General features: G+C 46.0%; 1 protein-coding gene across 10 annotated transcripts in view; it reads right to left on the bottom strand.

The window, feature by feature from the left end:
- Positions 1 to 18,671, bottom strand: part of Inpp4a (inositol polyphosphate-4-phosphatase type I A) — a 113,170-nt gene extending 94,499 nt beyond the window's left edge. For all 10 annotated transcript variants that reach the window (XM_005359936.2, XM_026785539.1, XM_026785543.1 and 7 more), the window contains exon 1: positions 18,439 to 18,671. The gene's annotated coding sequence lies outside the window, so the exon portion shown is untranslated. The remainder of the gene's footprint in view (positions 1 to 18,438) is intronic.
- Between the last annotated feature and the right edge of the window lie 1,233 nt (positions 18,672 to 19,904).

The following is a 19,904-nucleotide window of genomic DNA, read 5'->3' as shown; positions in this document are numbered from 1 at the left end:
AGCTAATAAATGGTGCTGTTAGGAGGGCTTTGAAGCCAGATATGGTGGCACACACCTTTAATCCCAGCACTCAGGAAGCACAGGCAGATGGATCTCTATGAGCTGGAAGCCAGCTTGATCTACATAATGAGCTCCAGTTGCTGGGGCTATGCAGAGAGACCCTGTCTCAAGAGACAAAAAGAAAAAAAAAAAGGAAGAGAATGGAGGAGGAGGAGAAGGCTTTGAAGCTACTAATGGAAAGCAAACTAGCTTTTGTTATCAAGAAGCAAAGCTCTGCAAGGTCCCCTTACCTGCCCCACTTCACTGCACAGTTGTGGCTGCACTACTCACCCAAAACAGCTGCATGGGATTCTTCTTACGCCACTCACAGGCTGTTAGTGGCAAACATGGTCACTGCCCTAAGAGGGATTTGAAAACAGATGCCTGTGTACCAGCATTTGCACCCATGCCATGGCAGCTGAGCAACCTCAGCTAAGAGTGCTAGGGGCAGCTGTAGAGGGTAGGGAACATTTTAGTTAAACCTTTTTGTTTGCCTGATGTTAGTAATTTTAAATTTATTTTAACTATAAGAGTGTTTTGCTACAGGTATATAAGTGCACAGTCTGCAGACATGGTTATCAGAGAGGCCAGAAGAGGGAGCTGGAACATTTGGAACTGAAGTTACAGGTGATTGTAAGTCATACTGTAGGTGCTAAAAACCAAACCCAGGTGCCTCTGCAGAAACACCAAATGCTCTTTAACTGCTGAGCCATTTCTCCAGCCTCCATTGTTGTTTTTGAGGCAAAGTCTCGCTATGAAGCAGTGCCTGGCCTGGAACTTACTAGGTTGATCAGGCTGGCCTTTAACTCACAGAAATTCAATTGCCTCTGCCTTCTGAGTGCTGGGATTAAAAGTGTGCACCACCACAGTGGGCGATCTTTAGACCATGTTTACTGGGTTTTCAGGTTGGGCTACACTAGAAAGGTGACATCTCGTCAAAGACCTAAAGAAGCTGGGAGCAAGCAAGTCTTGTGGGCCTCTGGAGGGAAAGACTCGAGGCTGAGAACTAGTGAGGGCCAACTGCCTGGAGCTAGATGAGGAGCAACAAGTTGGAAACTAAAATACGGAAGGCTCTATGGGGTTAGGGTACAGACCAGAAATGTCAGGGGTTTGAGGAGAAAGCAAGAAATCACAGTTTAGGGCCAGCAAGATGGCTCAGTGGTCAAAAGTGCTTGTCATCAAGCCTGGGGACCTGAGTTTGATCACTGACACACAGACCCCACATACTGGAAAGAGAGAACTGATTCCCACAAGTTGTTATCTGGTCTCTACTTGTACGCTGTGACAGGTGCACACACATGTACATGAGCAAGGACATACACAGCCATGCACAAAATAAATAAGTGCTTTTAAAAAGACAGTTTAGCAAAGGAGTCAGGCAAAGTACCGCTTAAGGGTCAAATCCTAGCATCCACTTGTAAAATAAGGTTTTAGTGGCACATAGTCACACCCAGTTGTTTACACAACTTCAGTGACACAAGAGAAAAACTACGATAAACAAAATAATCCACAAAGACTGAAAGATTATCTAGCCCTTCAAAGAAAAAGTGAACCACCCCATTGTTAAATTACAGTGTGTGCGCATGCGTGTGTGCATGCATATGTGTGTGTGTGTGTGTCAGAATTCAGACACCATCCGTCTAGAGCTAAAAGAGAGAGCACGGCTATGCTGACACCTTAGTTGCCTACTGATATAGATTCTGAGTATCTGGCCTCTAGGACAATGAGAAACCACATTGCTACTGTTTTCAGTCACATTTGCTTTGGAGCCACCCCAGGAAATGAATACAGGGAACCAGACAGGAAGTGGCTATGAAGCAACCCATATGCTGCTTGGCACATGGTAGGAACTCAAGAAATCCCACCTAGTAAGGAGAGTCCTGCCACACTCCCCGGACCAACGGCTTCTCTCCAAAGAAGGCCTGTGCTATGCAACAGGCTCTGTGCTCTGCAAACAAAAGCTCCTTCGTGTGGCTTGTCTAGCTTGATGCTGTCTTTAAAAGGAGTGTCTCAAGGCTGTCCAAAGACTCTCATCTCATTCCATAGGAACATGATTTTACCACAGACATTTGTCTTAACGTCCACTATGATTAATTCAAACAGTTGGTAGGAAAACTGTGCTCCAGTCTTATGGAGCAGACCCTCCTGATCTCAGGTCCTGAAGCTACCAAGGGGAAAGCTGGCACCTGCCATCCTGGCAGGAGCAATCACTGGGAAAAAGGCAGGCTGCAGGATGACAAGCCAAAGACAGCATTGATTTGACCCTTAAATTGCTCCTCAATATATTTCTTGTGAAGAGCTGCTTTCTCCTCTAAAGCCTCTTCTGATGTCTTCAGCCTTTGCTCTAGCCATCCTAACTCCATTTTCCTTCTTGAGTGAATCCACATGCCGAAACCTACTATGTGCACTTCCTACATTGTTCCGAGTCGACCCACCCTGCAGACTGCAGCCTCAGTTTCCTTAGGGTTGTTCAAGGATGAGGTCTTGTGATCCTGATAGGCTTTCTCATTTCAGAATCACTACTATGCTATCCCAGGGATACTGCCACCCCGGTTGTAGCCCACTTCCCTACAATGTGACTTGATATTTGATGGCCATCTCTCTCACAGAGCTACAGAAGACCTCCACCACGAGAAGTCCAGGGTGGAGCCTCAGACCTCAAGGGAAAACGTTTCCTTCTTAAAAGCCACCATCTAAGCTAGCATCCCTGCACCCATTCTGGCCTTCTGTCAGGCTGGGTTCTCTCAGTGGACACCTTCTGCTTGAAGCTAGCTGATTCTGCCAGAACAGGAAGCTGAATACACAGAGGGAGGCATGGACATGAGCAAGTGTTCTCAGTGTCCCCAGCCACTGGCACTATACACAGCAGACCCCAAGGGCTAATGTCTACAGTGTGCAGGCTTCTACTTGCCCACAGAAACACACGGCTCCAGTCTCTCCTAGGCCCACGCAGGGGCTCAGAAGCATTCTCATGGGCACTGCCTTTGGCTCTTTGCAGATGATTGTCCGTCCTGCTCTCTGGTACATCTCCAGGACTGCAAGAGTGGCTTCCCTTGTGCCCTAGAACTACCCGCTAGCAAACAAGTAATGGGCAGGTGTATGCCCAAGAGTTCCTCCACCTTAAAGCTCTGAAGGTGACCTCACAGAAATCCTCTGCTTTCATGACACTGCTGTGACTACTCTCATGAGCCTCTTGTCATAAACTACCAGCTGTCTCAGGCTAGGGACAAACTCACAGAGATCTGCCTGCCTCTGCCTCCAGAGTGCTGGGATTAAAGGACCACCACACCCAGCTAGAATGGCTTCCACCAGTTAAAGTAATGAGGATATAAGCAAAACAGAATAAAAACATTAAAAAGTCTAAAGATCCTCCAATGTGTGATCAATGAAGCCTCAACCCTTGCAAACCAATTAATAAGTCTTAAGCCCTGAGTGACAGCGTCCCTGCTTCTCCACAGCCCTTGCGAACACTAGTTTGATAATGTCATCTCTATCTTTTGCTATTTGTTCTTTCATTTGGAAGTCTTACCAGAGGGGACACTTGGCACTACCCAGGGCTCTCGCTCTGATTCAAGTGGCTTCCCTGGTCAGTTTCTGCTGGATGTTTGGAACTCGGGCATGAATGATGTTGTGTTGTTATCTACTATCTATCCACCACACACCCACTTGCTATTTATTCTTTTACTCTGGCTTGCTATATATTTAATAAACTCACTCATTCAAAACTGAAAGTATGGTAACCAGAGACCACTCTCTGGACCATAAAGAACCTCCTCCAAGCCCACTAAAGGAGGCAGCTGCCTTTCCTGGTTCCCTTACCCATCCCTTAGAATAGTGGTTCTCAACCTTCCTAATGTTGTGACCCTTTAATACAGTTCCTCATATTGTGGTGAACCCCAACCATAATATTATTTTTGTTGCTACATCATAACTGTAATTTTGATACTGTTGTGAAATGTGGCGTAAATATCTGTGTTTTCCAGAGGTCTTAGGCAATGCCTGTGAAAAGGCCATTTGACCCCAAGGGGTTTTGACCCACAGATTGAGAACCAATGCCTTAGAACTTATATTCATTTGTATGCTTATGTGTGTAGGGGGTAGCCTAGGTTGATTAAACTTAAAAAGTAAGATTGCCAGACCCTAAAGAAGGGCACTTTCTGACCCAAGTGTTCAAAGAAACCCTCAGGTAGCCAGCAGGTGAGGGGGCTCATGTGACAAGGACATTAAAAGGTCACTACTGAGAACTGTCCTTCTATCAAGGACAGTTGATTTCAGCCTGAGAACTCCTGAGACAACAGCTAGGTCACAGGTTCTGATCTCAACTCCCATCCCTCTGGCAGAATGAGACCCCCAGAGAACCTCTGGAAAGAGCTGTCTTCAAGGAGGCCAAGGCTTTGCTTGATATTTAACGATGGTGGCTTTGTTCACTGAATACTCAACACCGACTAATTATACACGATGACAGGCATTGTGAGACACTAACAACACAAAAAAAACTGAGCGATTCCCTTTGCCCTGAGGGTCATCGAAGACTTAAATCCATAATGTTCATGGAGCGTGTCCCCAAACAACTCTAGTGATGCTCATTCCTGTGATCAACACTGTAGGACACCTGTCCTCAACGACACAGGAAGGCAGGCTCTAACACCGGAAGACTTTCACCAGCCCTGAAGAGGTTACTGTAAAGGAAGGAGCAGGTCAGAGGGTTCCCAAGCCTCAGACAAGTCACTTACCACATTGCCTACTAACTCTGTTCAGAGTGGTCTGGAAAGAATATTTCATTTCACATTTAGCTGCTTGCCAGGTTGCTGCCCTGCGCTGACCCCACCCCAGCTTCTCCACACCCTCTGCCAAGTAACAGTTCACTAAAGCCCTTTAGGAGGAACTGTAGCACACACCCTCTCGACTGAGATGGGGTAGGATAGCAGAAGGCTTGGGCAGACACTCGGACTGCTGGCCTAGGGGTTAGTACCTGACTGGGTCAGCTCTGTTGTTGGAGGACTTTGCTGGGCTAATCTTCATCTGTAATATTGAGTCTGCCCACAGGGAGCATGGTTCCCAAATGACAAAGCTCTGTCTGAGCACCCTACGATCCTGACCTAGGACCCCATGGATGTTCAAGTCACACTTGTAGCAAACATAGCAGAGGTTATTAAAACTTAACAGCTCTGGTGTCTTGAGGCTTGCACTGGTTGCCATCTTAAACTGAGATGTTTTCCAGGGACCTACTATGTATATCTCTGACAAGCATTGATCACAACCAGTGGCCACACGAAGAATCCATGAGTCACTTCCCTTGTGGGTCAAGCTTTCAGGTATCTCAGACTCTCCTGCACTTTCCTCTCTCCACATTCCAGCAACAGAGCTTCCTCACTTACAAATGCCAGAGGAAACGTGGACATCAAAAGTGAGGCTTTGGCCTCACTTTCTGCACACCAGATGTAAGCTTAGGGGTCCCAATAGCTGTGTTTCTTCTACACAAAAGCATACAACAACCCACTCATTGAAACCAGATCCCTAGCCGGGACACCAGGCAAATAAAAAGGTGAACTCCGAGTGACACACAGACCAACAACACATGAGGGTGAAGGAAGGGAGGGGTTTCCACAAAGTTTGACAGAAAGCTCCTTTAAGCAAAGTGTTTTGTTCTTTAAAAAATAGGGAGGGTTCTATTAGGAAAGAACTGGCTAGAAAAAAATTCCAATAATTATTACTAGCTTGGGCATCACAGGCACCAAAGAACTGGAAGACTGGAAACTATATATCCATTCACTGCCTGTCAGTACCTGCCCTACCCAGGGTAGAAAAGGGGAGAGGGCTAGTTGACCATTCTGGCCTTTTGTAAAAGTAAAGTTAAAAAGAGAGCTTTAAAAGGTAAGGAAAATAGTTACTACAGAATAGCTAATTTTTATTATTAGCTCTGAAATCATTCAGAAAGCTCCTTAACTTCAGAGCACTGTGGGTAATATTTTCCATTTCTGTTTTTTCTTAGTAAGATTCAGAACTTGTAGCTGGCCCAGGGCCACATGCCTCCCTTGCAGCTATGAATGGGCAGAGAGTTCTTGTTGCAGAGAAATAAGGCGGATGTACCGAGAAGAGATAAAGCCTAGTATTTTTCTTTCCCTGCAATGCTGTGAATGAAACCCATGACCTCATGCATGCTAGACCAGTGTGTCACAAGTTCTACCATTGACCTACATCTCCATCCCTAGCCTAGTGCTTAAAATGCCTAAATGCTAACCTCACCTTAACCACCTCCTGCACACAAAGTCCTTGGCCTCACCCAGAAGATGGCAAGGCAAAAGCTCTAACTGCCTACGCTACATTCAGTACGGGACACATATACTCTAAGTCTCTTTTCTTCTGCTTTTTTCTGTTAGAGACAACCATGTCAAGTCCCAAGAGCCTTACAGTTCCCATTGTGCACCCAATGCACAGAATATCAGCACTCTAGACTGCTATGGACTGGGGATAAGAAACGATACTATTTTAGGTTTCAGCCTGGTGACTGTTCCATGCTTCCACAAAGAGGTCTTTAAATAAAGCATTTTCAAATCTACCCAGGGCTCAGGGCTAGGGTAAGAACATGCCTCTAAGACCTTTTAAGCATAGCAAGATTCACTTTGTTGCTGGCACTTTAAAAAACAGTTTCTCCCTAATATAATCCACAGTTGACAACCCTTTAAAAAGCTACCAGCCCTATTTCTGGCATGTCCGAATAGCAAGTACAAAAAGCTTCATATATCAAAGTCTTATTTGTTACAACAAACATTTGATAACTTGGCCTGCATATTTAGTGAATGCAAATCAAGGTTCAAGGGTACAAAGATGCCCTGGTTTTAGTCATTACACTTCTTAGTCTACTGCATTAGGTTTACAGTCTAAGCCATGGCAGGTGGAGAAACACCAGTACAATCCCAGACAGTTTCTTAGTCAGCCAGCCCCTGAGTATGTAATACAAGTTAAGTCCCAGAATGCCTAGTATAAATGAATGATGCAGCCATAGCTGCCCTAAGACCTTGATCACACCTTAGCAAATCTGTCTGAAATGAGTCCTATGCACAATGGCTTACAGTTCTCTCTGTGATCAGAGGGGCTCAGTTTATGCCAGCTGTTGTAAGGACAGGCCTGCACACACGTGTGGCCCAGCACCCTGACAGAATCAGGACACCACGGTCAAATCCCAGTTCAAAATGTTAGCATTAGTCACACTGCTGAGAAACTGAGATTAACTTGAAACCCTCAGTACCAGAGCCATGTGCAAGCTCTGCTGATAATGATGGCTTTTCTCAGAGCCACAAAGCCTCTGATATCTCTCTCTCTCTCTCTCTCTCTCTCTCTCTCTCTTTATCTCTCTCTCTCTCTCTCTCTCTTTATCTCTCTCTCTCTCTCTCTCTCTCTCAGCTCAAAACACAAAATCTTTCTCCTTCCAGCAAAATTCTTCAAAACACTATAAACATCTAAGGCAAGGTAATAACAACTTCAGAAGACATCTTGGGTGATGGCTGGGTGGACACTGACTAGACTATTAGCTCTTGGAGTAACAGATAGGGCTCTGCAGCACTGTCAGCATCTCTGAGTGTGTTCTGAGCACCCATCTAGTTGCCTCCACTTGAAGTGCTTCTCCTCTCTTTGCTCGGCTTGTGCTTTAGTTGATAACTTTAACTATCCTTTTGCAACAAGTCAGGAATAGTTCATAGGAAAGAAGAGAGGTCATCAAAGTACCACTGACAGTGTTCACAGACATTGCAAAACCACTATGAGATTCATATGCAACCACAAGGGACCCAAAGAAGTACAAAGCAATCTTGATCTTTAACAAAAATAACAAAGTGGGGGCATTAAATACCTGGCTTCAAAACATAACATAAAGTTAGAGTAATCAAAACAATATGGAACTGGCATAAAAACACACACAAATGGAAAAGAACTTAGAAGCAACCACATATGAGCGGCTGATGTACTTTCTACTAAGGTAGCAAGATCATAATGGGAGAAGCCAAGCATCTTCAACAACAGGAGCTGGGGGACTGAACGCCCACATACAGAGAAAAAAACCAGACTCACTTATTATCTAAAAATAAAAATTTACTACAAGAAAACAATGAAATGCTTCAGAACATCAGTGTGGGAAATTTTTTATATGATGTTAAAAGCCAAAAAATGACCAATGGGATATCATCAAACTCCCTCATTTCAGCAGAGTGAAGGACATGGGCAGCCAATAAAAACGTTGCCAACTCACACTAAACAGGAACTGCTCTACAGAGGAACTCAAAACCAACAACCCAAATAATCCAATTTAAAGATGGGCAAAAGAGAGGCTGTTCAGATGGCTCAGTAAGTAAAGTAATTGTCATGCGACCATGAGGACCTCAGTTCAGATCCCCTGCTCATATAAAAGCCAGGTGCAGCAACTTGAACCTGTAATCTCAGTGCTGGGAAGGAAACAGGAGGATCCTGGGAATTGCTGACCAGTCAAGCTAGCCAAACTGGCAAGATACAGGTTCAGTAAGGGACCCTGCCTTAAAATACAAGGTGAGAAGGAGAGAAAAACACCTGACTTTGACCTCTGGGTGTGGACACATGCGTGTGGACACACACACGCATGTGTACACACACACACAGAGGTATATACAGACACCACAGACACACACACACACACAGGTATACACCACAGACACACACAAATAGTGATCTGAACAAACATTTCTCAAAAGAAGATGAATGACCAACAAGCATGTGAAAAATGTTTAACATCATTAATCAGGAAAACATAAATCAGAATCACAATGGAATATCATCTCATCTGAGGTGAGAGGATCAGCCGGGCCTGGGAGTTCAACAAACACATATGCATGTGTGTACACACAGAGAGAGGACTATTATTCAGCCATTCACAACCGTGTAAGTGTAGCTAGAGGACATTATAGTAAATGGCAGGCACGGAAAGGACAATATCATACATACATTCCCATGTGTGTGCGGAAGCTTAAAGCTGACATCAAAACGGCAGGCAACATGGAGCTGGGAAACAGTTCAGAAGTCAAGAGCACTGCCTATCTTGCAGAGGACTCAGGTTCAGTTCTCAGTACCCACACAGCAGCTCATAACCATCTGCAACTCTGATCCAGGGATGACATGCTCTTGGGGCTACAATGGGCACTGCTTTTTTTGGTGCACAGACATATAAATAGTCATATAAATAAATCTATTTTTAAAAAAAAACAAATTGTAAGTAGATCCTCCAGTGATTACTACAGCCTGGGAAGAGTTTGTGTGGATGGCTAATGGACAAGAATGATGGCTTCTGTCGTTGTACAGCACAGTATGCTGATGATGACTGACAACAATTAACTATGTCAAAATACCTAGTAGGGAAGACTTGGAATGTTCTAACACCAAGGTGACAGCATGCGGGTATCCTCATCTGATCATCATGAATTTGTTTCCAAAATATGTCAATTGTCAATTGAAAATAGTACAATAAAAAGGGATGTCAACTAGGCCAAAACAGGGGCAACAGGTCAAAGAGAGAGGTGGGTGGAGAGGCTGGGGAAGACCATTCACCCACCAGGAAGGAAACTGACCTTGGCCAGAGGTTGTGTGCATAAATTATTAGGGGAATGGGTAGAGCAATCTCATCTACCCACGGGATCTGGACTGCAGCACTGGGCTGTACGGAGTGGGAAACTATCGAAAGGCCTCAGAAGGAAGGGTGCAGGGATGAGGGCATGGGAAGGCAGTCCGTGACTCATGGCAGCTGCCCTCTCCACCACTGCCCTTGCTACTCCAGGTCTTGTCGACGCAAGTGCTTTCTCTCCTCTAGAAAGTGACTGCTGGACAAAGAGAGAGGAGAAGAGGCGAAACTTCCCCAAACGGGCTGAGCGTGTGAGTGTGTGTACGTGTGTGTGTGTGCATGTGTGCAAGCCCACCGTCAACTAGATCAAGAACAAGCAACACTTCACCCATACAGCCCTCTGTCACCATACCCCATCTGGTCATCTGGTACAACTGCTCCAAGTCACAGGCAAGTTGAGGGCAAAACCCAGAAAGTGCAAGCCTGTCCCTCCCTTGCCGTGAGCACTGTCCAGCTCCCACTTCTCTTCCAAACAAGGGACCTGGATAATTCTCCGCATCTAGCCTCATCCTAATTAAGTTCTGCCAGTCATTCATCCTGCCCTATTTCATTACCACCCAGTCATGTGACAGGACTATTTCCTCTGACGTTTTGTACGTACAACACAAAGCAGTATGTGGGGAATGTAAAAACACCTGACACTTCGTGGCACACAATACAGACTTTACAAGCCTTAAACAGAGTTCCTGGGGGCTGGCTCAGTGGTTAAGAGCATTGCCTGCTCTTCCAAAGGTCCTGAGTTCAATTCCCGGCAACCACATGATGGCTCACAAACCATCTGTAATGAGGTCTGGTGCCCGCTTCTGGCGTGCAAACATACACAGAGACAGAATATTGTATACAAAATAAATAAATAAATATTAAAAAAAAAACAGAGTTCCTGGACAATAGCTGGGTCAGCAACCGCTTTACTAAAAGCTGGTGGACCCAGCTCCCCTCCCCACGCTTCCTTCTCCCATCACCCACATTTCCCTCCCTGGACTCTGCTGGCTGTCCCCACTTCTCTACACCTCTCTCAACATTTATGTCCTCAGTGGAACCCAGAGATGGGACAGGTGTCAGCCCTGTTAGCACTTTTTTTTTTTAGACAGTATGCAGTCCTGGCTAGCCTAGAACTCACTAGCAGACTAGGTTCACCTGCCTGCCTCTGTCTCAACCATAACTAGTCCTTGGAGCACATTTTAAAATGGGGCATTGTGGAGAAAACACTTACAAGGGCTGTAAAAGTGAGCCTACATGTGTGTGCCATAGCACGCGTGTACATACACACTGACATACTAAATAAGTAGATTTTTTCTAAAACTTCTGCTGGATGAACAAGCTCACAACCACAGAGTCTGCTGCCTCTCCGAGTGTCAGGAGCATCTCGCCTAGGTGGTCAGCTACCACAGACCACAGCTCAAAGCAAGACTAAAAGTGTCGGTGCTCCCTGCTGCTGCCACCAGCTCACCAGCCCCACTGCCCTACCTTCTCAGCTCTGTGCCTGACCCCAAGGTCAGACACTCAGGTTCTCATGAAAGTCACAGGCCCAATCCCTAAGGAAGGCCCATGTAAGCACACGGGCCATGCCCCATCTTCATTGCAAAGTACTTCCCCCAGTACTCACTCCTAAGATCTGACAACTCTTTACCAAACCCAACAAAGATATTCATATTATTACAATACTTAAAATCACGTGCAAATAATTAAATATTTTATTTAAAAATGCTTACCCTTCCTGTAAAAAAAAAAAACACTTGAATTTTTGATACTTTATTTACAAAAAGTTTAAAGCACTGGTCATAACCTCAAGTTGATTTCAACAGGGCCACCATTTGAGACACACTGTGTCTCCTCCTTCAGGCTCTCTGGCCATCTCCTTCCTCGGTATCAGTGCCAAGGGCCTAGAGTGTGATATAAGTCTGCTCTTCCCATTGCTTTTATGAACTGGGATGAGACATTAAATTGGAAAGTCAAGAAAACTAGACATACCTCAGCTCGCTAGCTCCAGGGAAAGTGTGAAAGGTCGGGCCGTTCTGAGCATAGCTGTACTTGGTGGTGGCTGTTACTTCACCTAAACATGAAGCGGGAGCCATGTTGGTGAAGAGGGGACACACAGCAGGTCACATTAGGAGAAACCAGAGTGCTACCAACCACCACTGAAAGTCCTCACTGGGCTGACTCCAGACAGGTTCCCCAAATACTTCTTGAGCTCCTGCTAGCCATACTGCTCTCGTTTTTCTTTTAAACTGCACAAGCAGCAGCAGAGTTCAGTGAAACTTAGATCTTAGAACACACAGAAATGTTGTGGAACAGTGTGTCAGAAGAGGGAGCCTAGATCTTCAGGGCCAGCCCCACAGACTTCATCCTTGTTGGTCAAAGACAGAACCTGGGGCTGGGATGTAGTCCCCACTGCTTTCCTTTAGTATTCAGTCTACAGAGAAGACACAGGATGCGGGCACGACAGTTGGGTGGGCAAGCTGGGGCACAGAGCAGAGGGAATTCATAAGGGTCAAGATCCCGTAGTCCTAAAACACTTGTCAGTTCACACCATGAGCTGACCACCCAACGTTGACAGTCCCTTCACGCAAAGCCAGTCCCATCTCCATCAGGAGAGTCGGGGTAGTCTTGGTTAAAATAAGGAAACAGGATATCTGGGTCCCAATCCTGGGCTTATTAGTTATTAGCCAGATGAGGCGGACACACTGCAGTTCCAACAAGCTCTCAGGTGTTGCTTCTGCTGCCCGTCTGGGCCCACCTAGAGGAATACTGGTCTGAGCCAATCCGCACACAGCACTCTCATGCTACCCTGGGCAGAGCAGAGAGATCTGCATAATGACTGAGGAGCTGGCTTGTTTGTTTCCTTCTCTGTCCCTGATGGATAGAAGCAACAAACCACTTAGTCCCACCAACCCTAGCAACCATCTTGTAATCATGAGGCAACAGCATCAGTGCCGGCTGTAGATGGAGAGAAGAATTTAGGTCCCTGACAAGACTGGTAAGCTGCTGACGCAGGAACTCTCCTGTGTTTACTTGGCAGCTGAAAGCATGCCAGCCAGATACCCTACAATCCAGGGCACCCCCTCCCTTCCCAAAGGGGCGCTCTTCCCAGAGATGTCCACTTGCCTAAACATACTTCCTTCAGACGTCCAGAATTTACATACCTGGCTCATCAGTCTTAAAAACCTGAGTCAGTGAGTTAGAAAACAAATCACGTATAATGCAAGCAACACAGGAGAGGCAAAGAAAGTGGCGCACACCCTATAGAGAATTAACTCAATCAAATGGCTTCTGTGTAACAGCTGATCCCAGATGCTGTGGCTGCAGCCAGAGGGGCAGAGCAGCAAGTGCACAGAGGATTTTCAGGAGACCTCAGCACCTCTCGAATCACATTCACGAGGGGTGTGGCAGGAAAATGAGGTCAGGAGGAGTTCCAGGTACGTGAAGGAGGGAGCAGAGAGGCAAGGGAAGGGGACTGGAAGGGGCAAATATTTTCCTCCACCAGAGTCCTCACTCCTCCTTCAGGAGATCAGGACACCTCTGTGTTCCTGACTCTAACAGGAAGCAGACATCTCATTCATATTACGAGCCTCTGTGACCCAGCCCCCTACATATAATTTACCTTCCTATCTCTGAGGCCTCCATCAGGGGATGGTAAATTATATGGGGGGAGGGGGGTTAGGTCACTGAGGCTTATAATAAGAACGATACTATAATAAAAGCCTGAATGCAGCCGGGCAGTGGTGGCATATACCTTTAATCCCAGCACTCTTGGAGGCAGAGACAGGCAGATCTCTGTGAGTTTGAAGTTAGACTGGTCTACAGAGGGAATTCCAGGACAGGCTACAGAGAAACCATGTCTAAAAACAAACAAACAAACAAAAAAGGCCGAAGGCAGGAGGTCAGGATTTCTGACTACTTGGGGACTTCTGGAAGTCCGGTTCAAAACTCGCTGAGTTCTAGGAGCAAATCTTACAGTCCTTGCATGGAAATATAGTGGTTTGGGTGCCAGAGGCAGAATCACCTGGCTCTGACCCCACCCAGTTTCTGTCAACACCTTCTTGCAGCTGCCTGGCCACACCTCCCCTAAGCATCTCTTCAAGGCCTGAGAAGACCTCTCAGAGGATGCCTGAGGAGAGATGGCCTAGGTCTGGCATGTGCTGTGGTCAGAAAAGGTTGGGCTCCTTTTCCTTGGGGGAACAATTCCTACTTAAAATTGCCAGAAACATTATCGAGTAACATAAGACCAATTTAGTATGAGAAACCACAGACAAAGGACATGAACAGGTAATTCAAACTAAAAAATTCAACATATAAAGGAATTCAATGATTTTGGCTATTTGAGAAACATAATAAAAGCATAACGTCTTTTGGGCCATTAGATTGGCAAAATTAAGGTGCCAAAGCTGCAGGGAAACAAATGATGGAAGGGTGTGAGCTAATGAGGCCCACTTGGGGGTGTAATCTGACAAAACTGTTGATTCACAATTATTCCTTGTCCTACTGATGCTAACAGGGCCCTGCAAGACTGAGAGGTGGCGCTAAAGGGACTGGTCCATATGTAACTGGCTTTTTTTTTTTTTTTCAGCAGAAAATTGGAAAGGACCTACATGCCCACCAATATAAGATGGCTTGATAAATTACAGCACACCCTTACTCTCGAATATGGATCCCCACCTCCAAAAAAAGGTTAAACTCATCATGTCAGTACACAGACAGACTCCAGAATATAGTACGAAATTGAAAAAGCTAATCAGACAATATGGTATGTAATAAGACTATATTTACATTTACATGAGCAATTTAAACATTCCATTTTCATTTATTTTGAGTCACCAAGGATAGAACTCAGGTTGTCAGGCTATGGGGCAAGTGCCTCTATCTGCTGAGCCATCTTGCCGACTCTAACAAGAACTCCGGTCCTCTGAAAAGGTCTACAGGCAATGGCACAAGGATGATGGAGATTGGTGGCAGAAGGCTTCTCTGGCATGCATGAAACCCCGAGTTTGATCTCCTACGTTACAAACACATACACAAAGGCAATGATACCACCTCCACTTGCACAACAACCTGGGCATTCTGGAGTCTAAAGCCACTCTCCAAGAAGGAAAGAGAGCTCTGAAAACGGCTGGTTCTGAGGCTAGGGCAAGGAAAATACAAATTGAGTCTCAAAGATTTTGAACCAGAATGGAAAAGAAGTCCTTAAGGAACGATCAGAACATGTACAAAGAAAGGGATTCCCTAAAGGATAAATCTGGGACAAAGTCACACAGAAATAATGACAGGAACAGACTAAAACCTAATTAATGGATACAGCAAGATTTTCATGTTCTAGGGATGTAAATCGAGAAGTGTATTTTAGGGAAAATCCTCTTTAGTTTAGTTCGGTTCTCTAACACAAGTAGAAGGAAACAAGAAATTAGAAAACTCCCATCTGTCAACTCTATAAGATTCAGATAAGAGGCATCGGTGGGTTCTATCTGTGGCTGGAAAGACTGAGGAGTAGCATGTCCTGCATCCCTACAAGATGCATATTACCCACAAAGGGGGAAATGTAACTTTTCAATGAGCCCCACACCATCCTAATCAAGATATCAAAGCTAACCAGTCTAGTGTAGAGTTTAATGAGATAGTGGGCAGGATCTGCCTCACACTGAGCCCAGCCAACAAGGCTGCAAGCTCTGCTGCTCTTGCAAGAAGTACCTAACCTGAATCCAAATAGTGTGAAACCCCAACTGAGGGGCATTATCTGGTTTTTTTGGTTTTTCGAGACAGGGTTTCTCTGTGGTTTTGGAGCCTGTCCTGGAACTAGCTCTTGTAGACCAGGCTGGTCTCGAACTCACAGAGATCCGCCTACCTCTGCCTCCCAAGTGCTGGGATTAAAGGTGTGTGCCACCACCGCCCGGCCGAGGGGCATTATCTGAAACAGTCAATAGTCTTCAAGCATGTCAATGACATTAGACACAAAGAAACACTAGTTAAGATAGACTGTAGTTTAAAAGAAAAGAAAAAAAAAAACTGAAGGCAACAAATAAGCCAGAGTTTTCTTTTGGGATAAAGAACACTGTCTGTAAAATTTCTAAGATCTAAATAAGACTTATGCATTAAATAGCAGCATCCCTGTCAATGTTCATTTCCTGAGTTTTAAGTGCTGTATGTATAAAATGTTTTTAAGAAATCCACCTGGAAGTATTTAGAGGTACTGGGTATTTGGCATCAAAATGCGACTAAGTTGTTTGTTTGTTTAAAGCATGAAAGTGAGAGAAGGGTAACAGAGATGCAGCAGCAAAACGCTAACATTAGGAAAATCTGGACAAAGATTTTCCGAAAGATCACTTACATTTATTCTTATCATTTTGCTGTGAGTCTGAAAGGACATCAAAGTACAAAGGAAAAATTAGTTAAGAGAGCAAGGAGCACTCTAGGGGTTTCTGAGGATTGGGTTCATGATGGTCTTTTTTTTCAGGCACAGAGGGGCAGGCAAAGTGAAGCAAGCCTGCAAGGGGCCGGTTAATACTGATCTCCCTAACAACGCTCTGCTCAGAGCCTCTGCTCCAGGCCCAGTCTCCTGCTCATCAATCAAGGTCTGCCAAAGAAGCAGGAACATAATCCAGCTTTCTCTGCCACAGATGTGTGCTGTTTACTTCTTCATGAAAGTCAAAGCCTCCCGACACCATTGTGTAGCTGATGATTCTAAGAACTTCTCTGGATATGGAAACTAAGGAGGAGTTTTGCATTAAAAAGACAAACCAAAATAAAATAGCCTTGATGGAAAGTGTCCCCCTCCACTCTGCCTCACTGAGTTCTTGAGAAGCTAAACAGTAAAGTGGGGATGGGAGTGCTTTCCTGGTCCCTCCTTCTGGTGCATTCCTGAGAATTCTCCTAGGTAGGCTGCATAGGGCCAATAGTTCTTTATCACACACCCCATTTCTCCAGTGTTCTATCATTTTTTGTTTTTGTTTTGTTTGGGAGACAGGATTTCTCTGTAGCTTTGTAGCCTGTCCTGGAACTAGCTCTTGTAGACCAGGCTGGCCTCGAACTCACAGAGATCTGCTTGCCTCTGCCTCCTGCATGTTCTAATCATTTATGCAAAGCTTCTGTGTGTATCCCCTTAAAGTGATTTTTTTAAACAACTAATATTCATTTTAATGGTAATACTACAAAGTCCCTAGTTTCCAAAACAAGGGAGTAAAGTATCATGTATGCTCTAAACGCTGGGTCTGCTTGAGAGCCTGGGATTACCCAAGCAGATTCTGAGACTGACAACAAATGAAACGTCACTGGATAGGCAGAGTAGCTAAGGAAGAATGGCAAGCACTCTCACCGAGCTCAACAGAAACACAGCCCTGGTTTTTCTCCATTCCTGTAAGCTCGGTCTTTAAGACGACCCTCCTAGTGACTTTGGCTCATTCCTACATCGTGTTGACAAGACACAAGGAACACCGCCTGGCAATGCCGTTCACATGCAGCGCCACCCAAGAAACAGCAGTGTGATCTCCTGACACCACCACTTGTACAGAACCAACACTCGGAACTCCTTGGGTGAGCACCAGCTCCCTTCAAAGAACTGAATTTTCCAGGAGAAACCTTATGTCAAAAGCCTACACAAGGGCCTCAGACCAGATTCAAAGACAAAATTTACTGACTTCAATCAAAGACGACAAGGCTAAGTAAGCAGGACAATCTAGAGCTGTTCTCTGCCTGACACTAACATTTAGACTTCAAAACAAACTCAGCAAGTGAGGTTCGGCTTTCACCTTTTGGAGATGAGAACATTGAGAACCTGAGTTGGGAAATGACAGAACCTTCAGAATTCACACCCAGATCAGCTCACTCTATCCCCAGGCCCCTGTGATGTACCCATTGTCCACACAACCTACTGGGCACAGGAGTGAGTCAAGCTGAATATCACTGCAACATCCCAACCTCGGTGCCACCCCACCCTCCCCCATTCCCTTGGCTCAGATGCCCTAACTGGCAGGTGACAAATCACGTTATACTCTCAGGCAGCCTCTCAACACCAAACACATTCAAAGGCAAAGCGAAAGACAAGAAGATGGGATTTACAACGGCCTATACTTCCTTCTTACCCAAAGAGACATTTTCATGAGCTGTCAACTCCGGGCAGGAGGAACCCACCATTATGTAATGTCAGAGGGCAAGCGACAAGGGGCAAGAGAAGCCAAGGCCCATCAAAGCTCCCATCCTTCGCCCACAAAGATATAAATTTGTGTCTGACATTTTGAGTGTTTCAGTGGCCTACACATTCATGACTGGCTTTGCAAAAGACGACCACGGATCCCTGGAAACCTCTCAGGCCTCAATTAGCTTAAGAGCAAAGCAGACGGATATAAAATACATAAAAAAGCAAAGGTGGGGGAGATGCTATCCGGGACGATGCGCGGACAGAAAACGCTTCGAGAGTTGCGAGGATGCAGTAGGTGTCCTCCACCAAGATGCATGTTTATTTTTACCAGGTGTTTTGACACCTGAGATACCCGTGAGGCCTTCCGAGCTGGAAGCCCGGAACCCAGCAGAGATGCATCCGGCAGGCGCGGTGTATAGCATCCCACAGCTCCCCAAGAGGCCCAAGGCAAGGGGGCGGCAAGTCTAGGACCACTCTCCAAAGACGCAACCAGCGAACCGCTAGCTGTACTACTGCCATGACAACCGCGGGCGCCGTCCGGTCGGGTCCCCAGTGTCTCCAGCTCCCAGCCGCCGGGCCCCTCAGCTCAGTCCCGCACCACCGGACCCAGCTCGGCCCAGCTCGGCCCACCTACCTGGCGCGCCCCGACCCCGGCACTCGCTCAGTCCCAGCCTCCGTCTTGGCCGCGCGCCCCGGCCTCGGCTCCACCGGTCGCTGCCGGGTCCTGAAGACTGGCAGGGACTTAGGTTCAGGCCGCCTTGCTCCGGCCGGTGACGTCCACCCAAGACCCGAACCCCCTGTCTCCGCGCAGCCCGAACCCTGCCACAGCCTTCACTCAGAACACAGCGCACAGCCCCGCCCCGGTTCCGCCCCCTCGCCGCGCATGCGCGTTTCACCCTTGACCGGCGCCCTGCCCCCTCCCTTGCTGACTCCGCCCCCAGGAGATCGCACCGCCCATAAGGTCTCGCCCTCTTCTGTGACGTCACCCAGGAGTGGGCAATTTTGTTCCCTTCCTAGTTTCTGCTAAGAGAACAGGTAACTAGGATAAAAGCGCTGGAAATCGGAAGTACAGGTGTAACTAGTCAATCACTCAGTGGGCGTGGTTATCAACCAAGCTGCTATCATTTGAATGGCCTTCCATACTTGATCTAGTTCATGTGTACAGATATGCATTTATATAGACTCCCAAGAGACTACGGTCCTTCCCCTTCTTGCTCAAAATTCTATTTTTCCGTGGGAAACTTTCAGGAGATACAAGTTTCTGTCTGAAGAAGGGAAATTTGTCTGAAGAAGGGAAACTACTGGGCTAAACATAAACATTAACTTTTCAGTTTTTTTACACATCACTTTTTTTTGTTGCTTGTTTCGTTTGTTGTTTTTTGAAACAGGGTCTCATGTATCCCAGGTTTGTCACCAACACACTGTGTAGTTGAGGGATCCACTGCCTCCCAATACTGATGCAATGCCGAGATCGCAGGAATCCACTGCAAAACCCAATTTTATCTTCTGAGAAGTAACTCATTAACAAAATACTTATCTTCTGTTATTTCTTCGTATGAATGGGAGAAAATATTGACAGAACCTTAACCCTACGACCAAAAGCTGAGTAAATCAAACATGCATGCGAAAGTGAAACCTATCTTCCTATTTCATTTTCTAAAGTTCAGGTGACTGGGTTTGCCTGGTCTTTCAAGACAGTTCCTGTTTACACCTCTCTCCCAGGAAAACTTCTAATAGCAATCCCCCTTCCCTTCACTCTCAAAAGCATCCCACTTAAGTAATAAACGTCATGGCCAGTGTCCTAGTTTCTCTATTGATGTGGTAAGCCACCAACCAAAAACAATATGGGGAGGAAAAGATTTATTTGGCTTAGTGGTTACAAGTCCATCAACAGGGAAGTCAAGGCAGGAATTCATGGCAAACACATGGAGGCAGGAACTGAAGCAAAAGCCATGGACGAAGGCTAGTTGTTAGGGTGCTCAGTCTGCTTCCTTAGACAACTCAGGACCACTTGCCCAGGGGTGACACAGCCCACAATAGACCTTGGTCTCCCACATCAATCATTAAGAAAAATGCCCCACAAGGAGCAGAGGGTGGGGT

The sequence above is a fragment of the Microtus ochrogaster genome, linkage group LG2, assembly GCF_000317375.1.
Source record: "Microtus ochrogaster isolate Prairie Vole_2 linkage group LG2, MicOch1.0, whole genome shotgun sequence".
Classification (NCBI taxonomy): Eukaryota; Metazoa; Chordata; class Mammalia; order Rodentia; family Cricetidae; genus Microtus; species Microtus ochrogaster.
The sequence above is the reverse complement of the archived record's forward strand: the minus strand, read 5'-3'. Positions and strand labels throughout refer to the sequence as shown.